The sequence below is a fragment of the Amblyraja radiata genome, chromosome 4, assembly GCF_010909765.2.
Source record: "Amblyraja radiata isolate CabotCenter1 chromosome 4, sAmbRad1.1.pri, whole genome shotgun sequence".
NCBI classification, from domain to species: domain Eukaryota; kingdom Metazoa; phylum Chordata; class Chondrichthyes; order Rajiformes; family Rajidae; genus Amblyraja; species Amblyraja radiata.
Window position 1 is genome coordinate 42,330,970 of NC_045959.1, and position 6,862 is coordinate 42,337,831.

Consider the following 6,862-nt stretch of genomic DNA (forward strand, 5'->3'; position numbering starts at 1 on the left):
GTCGGAGGCAGTAAGACTGTTCAGGAAACTGGAAAGGGGAGGGGATGAAAAGAGGAAAAACAAGGGTTACTTGAAGTTAAAAGAAATCAATGTTCATACCGCTGGGGTGTAAGCTGCCCAAGCAAAATATGAGATGATCTTCCTCCAATTTGCACTGGGCCTCACTCTGACAATGGAGGAGGCCCAGGACAGAAAGGTCAGTGCGTGAATGAGAGGGGGAGTTAAAGTGTTGAGCAACCGGGAGATCAGGTAGGTTTAGGCAGACTGAGTGGAGGTCGCCGAAACTGCGCTTGGTTTCTGTAATTTAGTATTTATTTACATTTAGTATTTATTATACAGGAATCCACACCTGGAAGAGCGGATATAGTAGATGAGTTGGAGGAGGTGCAAGCGAACCTCTGTCTCGCCTGAAAAGACTGTTTGGGTCCTTGGATGGAGTCGAGGGGGGAGGTATAGGGACAAGTGTTGCATCTCCCGTGGTTGCAGGGGAAAGTACCTGAGGAGGGTGTGGTTTGGGTGGGAAGGGACAAGTTGACAAGGGATTTGCGGAGGGAACGGTCTCTGAGGAAAGCAGAAAGGGGTGGAGATGGGATGTGCGGCTGGTAGTGGGATCCTGTTGGATTATAAAGCATCCATACCAGTAAAAAAGAATGTGCACTTTATTTGAACATTGAGATGAACACAATATTTCATATATGTTAACTAGACTGCTTATAAATATCACAACAACTTCTTCAGAGCTTGGTTTGTCCTGTGGTTGCGTGTGAGGATAAGAAGTACTCATGGTTGAGGCAAGTATAATGCTAAATGCAAAGTGGTTGGTGTTTTCGGGACTATGAACAGTTAGATGTTTACCAATGTTAACTGACACTGCTTGATGGCAGGTGTTGCAGGCTCCAGCATGTATAGCAAGAGATTTAAAGTCCCCATTGTTCTCAAAACTTTACAACAGTTGTTCATTCCTATTTCTTTATATTATTTTGGTCTTTCTGAAATAATTTCATCTTGCTGTGTATATTGCTCTCTGCTCTAAAAACGTTCCCAAATGATAGTTTGCATCCCCTGCAAATAGACCGCTTCCCGGAGCTCCCGCAACGCGACTTCTCCAGCCCGTGTCGCGGGGTTGGAACGACCCGGAGCGGGGCCGTACATCGCCCGGCACGGCTTCATGGCCGTGGGACATTCCAGCGCCCGCCGGGAGCTCCAACATTGTGACTTTTAGACCGGGAGCGGGGCCGTAAATCGCCCGGCACGGCCTAAAATGGCCGTGGGACTTAGCATCGCCCACCTGGGGCTTGGACATCGGGAGAGAAATGGAGAACAGGGGAGAGAAAAGACTTTGCCTTCCATCACAGTGGGTTCACTGTGATGGATGTTTGTGTGAATTAAATTGTGTGTCTGTCTGTAGGAAATTGTCTTTGTTTGTATGGCTGTGGAAACGGAATTTCGTTTGAGCCTCACTGAGGCTCAAATGACAATAAATTGTATTGTATTGTATATGGGTAGCTTGGCATTCAGTAATGAGAATATCACAAGAATCAGTGCTGGTTACTCAGCTATTTACAAAATCAACATCTCTAACTTCAAGTAACCTCTGCCTTCCTTATCTCTCCATCCCTCCCTCACCCAAGTCACACCAGCTTCTCGTTCTCACCTAGCAAACAGCCACCAATGACCTGTTTCCTTTATCATTGTTACTTTTTTGCATATCTTTCATTCATTTGTTCTATATCCCTCTACATCCATCTATATTTCTCGTTTCCCTATCCTCACTAGTCTAAAGAAGGGTCACGACCAAAAATGTCACCTATTCCTTCTCTCCAGAGATGTCTATCTTCGGTTGTGTCTATCTTCGGTTTTAACCAGCATCTGCAGTTCCTACAAAGTATTGTCTTAGTGGGTGACTTTAACTTCCCCAATATTGGCTGGGACTTGCTAAATGCCAAAGGCTTGGACGGGATAGAATATGTGAGGTGTATCCAAGAAGGTTTCTTGAAACAGTAGGTGAATAGTCCAATCCGAGAAGGGAACATACTGGGCCTTGTGTCAGGAAATGAGCCTGGCCAGTAGACTGGTGTTACAGTTAGAGCATTTTGAGCATAATAATCACAAATTCAGAAAGATTTAAAGTTGCTTTGAATTAAGTTGCTAGAAGGCTGGATCTTGCCAGAAGATACTAAATTGGAGTAGGGCAAACTACAACGCTATTGGGCATGAGCTCAGGAGGGTACATTCTGAGCAGTTGTTATTGGGTAAGTCCACATCTGACATATGTCCACATTTGGGAGTCGTTTATAGGCCAGTTGATCGAAGATCAAAACTGGCATGTTCCAGTGAGGAGGAGGGATAAGAATGCTAGAGTCAAATGAATTTGAATGACCAAAGAGGTTGTAATTTGTTCAAAAAGATAAAGGAAGCTCATGCAAGGTTTAAGAGGATAAAATCCTCTTCATGGCCTTTGATGTATATAAAGAAAGGAAGAAAGAACCCAAGCGGGTGATGAAAAGGGGTTAGGAATTGCTTTGGCAAGTAGGAATAAAGATATCCATTTTCATGGTGCGTTGCACAAGAGGGCTGTAAATATCATGGGTGTGGGCCACCCTGTCTATTGCCTTTTCTCCCTTCTGGGGAAACTTGCAGAAGCTCAAAAGACTGGACTTAAGAACAGCTTTTTCCCCACTGAAAGCAAACTATTAAATTAATCACCTCTGCCACCCCTTTCCTGGAGATCCTGCCTCTTAGTTTTTACTCTATTTTGGTTATTCCATTATTGTACTTCACTATTTTATTTTTATTTTTGCACTATTTAACATTACACCACAATCTTTGCAACATTCTGCTTTTTTGCACTTGCTTATTGTTGTATTGATAAAAAGATTAAATGAGAACTTACCATTTGAAATTTGATCTATATTTTATGAGAAGTTGGAGTGCGAGACTTCGTGAAGAACCCGCCAGCCCCCATGCACATCAATCTTCAAAGCAACAGTATGAAACCACAGACCACTTGCACCAAATTAAACTATAGAAAGATTAATAACGCTATACTTACCGAATGATCTTTATGAGATTCAGGGTTGGGGGTGGAGGGCACGTAGTCTCTCACTCCAACTTCTCATAAAATAAAGATCAAACTTCAAACGGTAAGTTCTTGTTTAATCTTTCTATTTTATATCGAAGTCTCGTGAGAGACTGCATGAAGACTTCGAAGCTCTGTGGTTTCATGCAGTAAACCAATCTATGAAAACACTAAACAGATAAACCTTAAATGGTAGAAAACACATGGGCCATTAACAACATGATGCTAACTTTACATACATGTACATCGCCCTTAATTGGACCACAGTCCCAATTGCCTTTGTGTTAGACAATAGTTCATGCAACACTGTTCAGAATTCTATCTGCAACCGTCCAGACATGTTCAATGAAATGTTATAACTTGTGAAAGTGCGCTTATCCAAGCCTCCTGCTGTTGCAAGAAAGTGATCAAAGGGGAATATCCATTCTATTGGCTGCTGACGAGACAGCTGCCCTGGTAGAGTGAGACTTGAAATGATTTGTATTCACTCCTGCTTTCAGCTGCTTACACTCTATCCATCATGAAATAGTCTGCACCAACAATCTCTTGTGAAACTATTATGTAACTATGAAGAAACTTTTCTTTCATCTCACAGGTTCTTAGTAACCTCAGTGTACCTTTTCACATAATAAACATCCCCCAATCTCTGATCTGGTGGTATGCTGTCAACTCCAACTTGTACCCAACCCTGCACGTTTTACTTTATGAGTTCATTCACATAAAATGTTCCCCTCTTGTCAGATATGACCGAGAGATCCAGATGGAGTTTGTATACTGTGCTCTTCGTGCTGAAATCAGTGTCATAAGCATGACTAATTTAAGAATAACTACTCCAACATTTGGGATACAGCTGATGATAATCTGCATAAAAATTTATACTGATTACACATTCCACACTACTTTGTATCTAGGCTTTAGAGTGTTCATATAAAAGACACCTTCCATAACCTTAGTCAACAGTGGGTGAGAGCCAATCAGTTATTGTTCCACTTATAGTACTAGATACAACAACAAAGCAGTACGAGCAGTGTTAATTGAGCTATAACATACTCGCTTCTCTTAAACCCAAACTGAAAGAAAACCACAAACCTCTGCTACTTCTGTTTAAAAGTAGCTCACATGTGTCTCTTCACAAAACTTTCCATACAACCATGTAGTGATAGATGCACGAGTAATAGGTCACCGCTCGTGTCTTCGAGCAAATATAGGAGCTTCTTTCAGCGGACTTATTTACAATGGAAGCCATGGTTGAGTAGGCCAATTTGGCACTTCTATAATTCATGTTGCTTCGTCTTGAATTATCTTTGGAGGCATCTACTGATAAATACCCTGAGTCTTATCTGTGGGTAGGGTCCGAGACATCTGCAGAGTTTATGACAAAACCTAATTAGATAATGCCGGCTCCAATATGGATTTTCCTGGATGAATAACAAACCCTAGATATTATAGAAGCGCCTTGGTTGCTGAAACAGCTAACTCTGTGACACCTGATCTCTTCCCCACAATGAGCATGTCCTCTATAAACTCCATGACAAAATGCCTTTTAGATCTGAGTAGGGCAGCATTGACTTTAGAATCTTTGTAAATGGCCTAGGGCTGAAGTCATCCCCTTAGGTAGAGCCTAAAATTGCCACATCTGGCCTTGCCAAATAAACCTCAGACATATCCTGTTGTTCTCATGTGTTGATATGGAAAAGTTTGCATCTTCGAGATCGATTGAGGCCGTAAAGCAATCCTCTGTACTCGGCTATTTTGCTGAATGAAAATTATCCATCTTAAAATGGTTATTCTAAGCACATGTTCAGACTAGCCAAATCCTAGAATGATTTAGCATCCTCCAATATTCTTCAACCTTGAGAGGATATTAGAAATATACCCCTCTTGTTCATGTGCAGACTGCTCATCCTTTTGTCTGTTTGAAATTTCTCTGTTTCAACTTGGATAACCATAGTTTCTCACTCTTGTGGGCAGCCTGATAACCTCAAGCGTAGATGTTGAGACAGTGCTTCCCTGGCCAATATGATCCATTTGGACAGTCAGTTTCAAGTAGGTCTACCCTGAACCAGGGTAGACACGCTGCTCCTTCTGGAAGCTTTCAGAGGTTGCTGTGCAGGCCACGCTGTCAGCGTCTCTGAGCCCGGTTCCAACAAGCTGCTCCATTTTGGAACTTTCAGAGGTTGCTGTGCAGGCCGCCCTGCCAGCGTCTCTGAACCAGGGTCGCCAACCTGCTCTTTTTCAGAGCCAGTGGAAGGTACTAGACAGAATATGCTGCCAGTGTTTCCGAGCACGGGTCGCCAGGCTGCCCCATTTCGGAGATTTCACGGAGGTTAGTAAGCAGTCCTTACCTGCCAGCATCTCCGAGGCCGGGTCGACCTCCTTATCGAAGCTTCAGCGTAGTTCCTTTTGCATGCCATGCCTGTTCCCATCTTCGGCCCCACGCTTGCCAAACTGCTCCCTTTCGGAGCTTTAAATGGACATTGCTGTGCAGGTCGCGCATGCCAGCGTCTCTGAGCCCATTGAAACAGGCTGCTCCTTCGGAGCCTTGGTGGAGCTTACTGTGCAGGTCGCGCCTGCCAGTTTACTCCGAGGCTGGCCACCTGCTCCCTTTCGGAGCCTCAACGGTGGTAGCTGTACAGGCCGCGCCTGTCAGCCTCTCCGAGCCCGCTACATCTATTTTCGGCGCCAGCGGGTCGTTCCTGAAAGAAAAACGCCTTACCTGCCGGAGCATTTTCAAATAGCTCCGTATCCCGTGCCATGCGTCGACGTATTAACGCACATGCGGGCTGGCGGGTTCTTCACGCACTTTCACGAGACTTCGATATAAAATTGTACTGTTAAAGGGCAAAAGTCATAGGAGCAGAATTAAGCCATTCAGCCCATCATGTCTACTCCCCCTTCAATAATGGCTGATCTATCCCTCTCAACCCCATTCCCCTGCCTTCTCCAAGTAACCATTGACACCCTGACTAATCAAGAACCTGCCAATCTGAATAGACAATAGGTGCAGGAGTAGGCCATTTGGCCATCATGGCTGATCATCCCCAATCAGTACCCCGTTCCTGCCTTCTCCCCATATCCCCTGACTCCGCTATTTTTAAGAGCCTTATCTAGCTCTCTCTTGAAAGCATCCAGAGAACCTGCCTCCACCGCCCTCTGAGGCAGAGAATTCCACAGACTCACCACTCTCTGTGAGAAAAAGTGTTTCCTCGTCTCGGTTCTAAATGGCTTACTCCTTATTCTTAAACTGTGGCCCCTGGTTCTGGACTCCCCCAACATCGGGAACATGTTTCCTGCCTCTAGCGTGTCCAAGCCCTTAACAATCTTATATGTTTCAATGAGATCCCCTATCATCCTTCTATACTCCAAGGTGTACAAGCCCAGCTGCTCCATTCATTCAGCATATGACAGTCCCCGCCATCCTGGGAATTAACCTTGTAAAACTATGCTGCACTCCGTCAATAGCAAGAATGTCCTTCCTCAAATCAGAATGTCCTTCCTCAAATCTCTGCTTTAAAATTGCCCAAAGACATGCCCTCCGCAGCTCTCTCCAGCAATGAATACCACAGCTTCACCACCCACTGGCTAAAGAAATTCCTTCTCACATTTCTAAAGGTATGTCCTTTTATTCTAAGGTTGTGTCCTCTGGTCCTCACCACATCCACTCTATCCAGACCTTTTATTATTTGTTAACTTTCAATGAAATCCCCCCTCATCTTTCTAAACTCCAGCGAGTACAGGCCCAGAGCTGTCAGACGCTTATCACACGTTAACCTGTGATCCCTG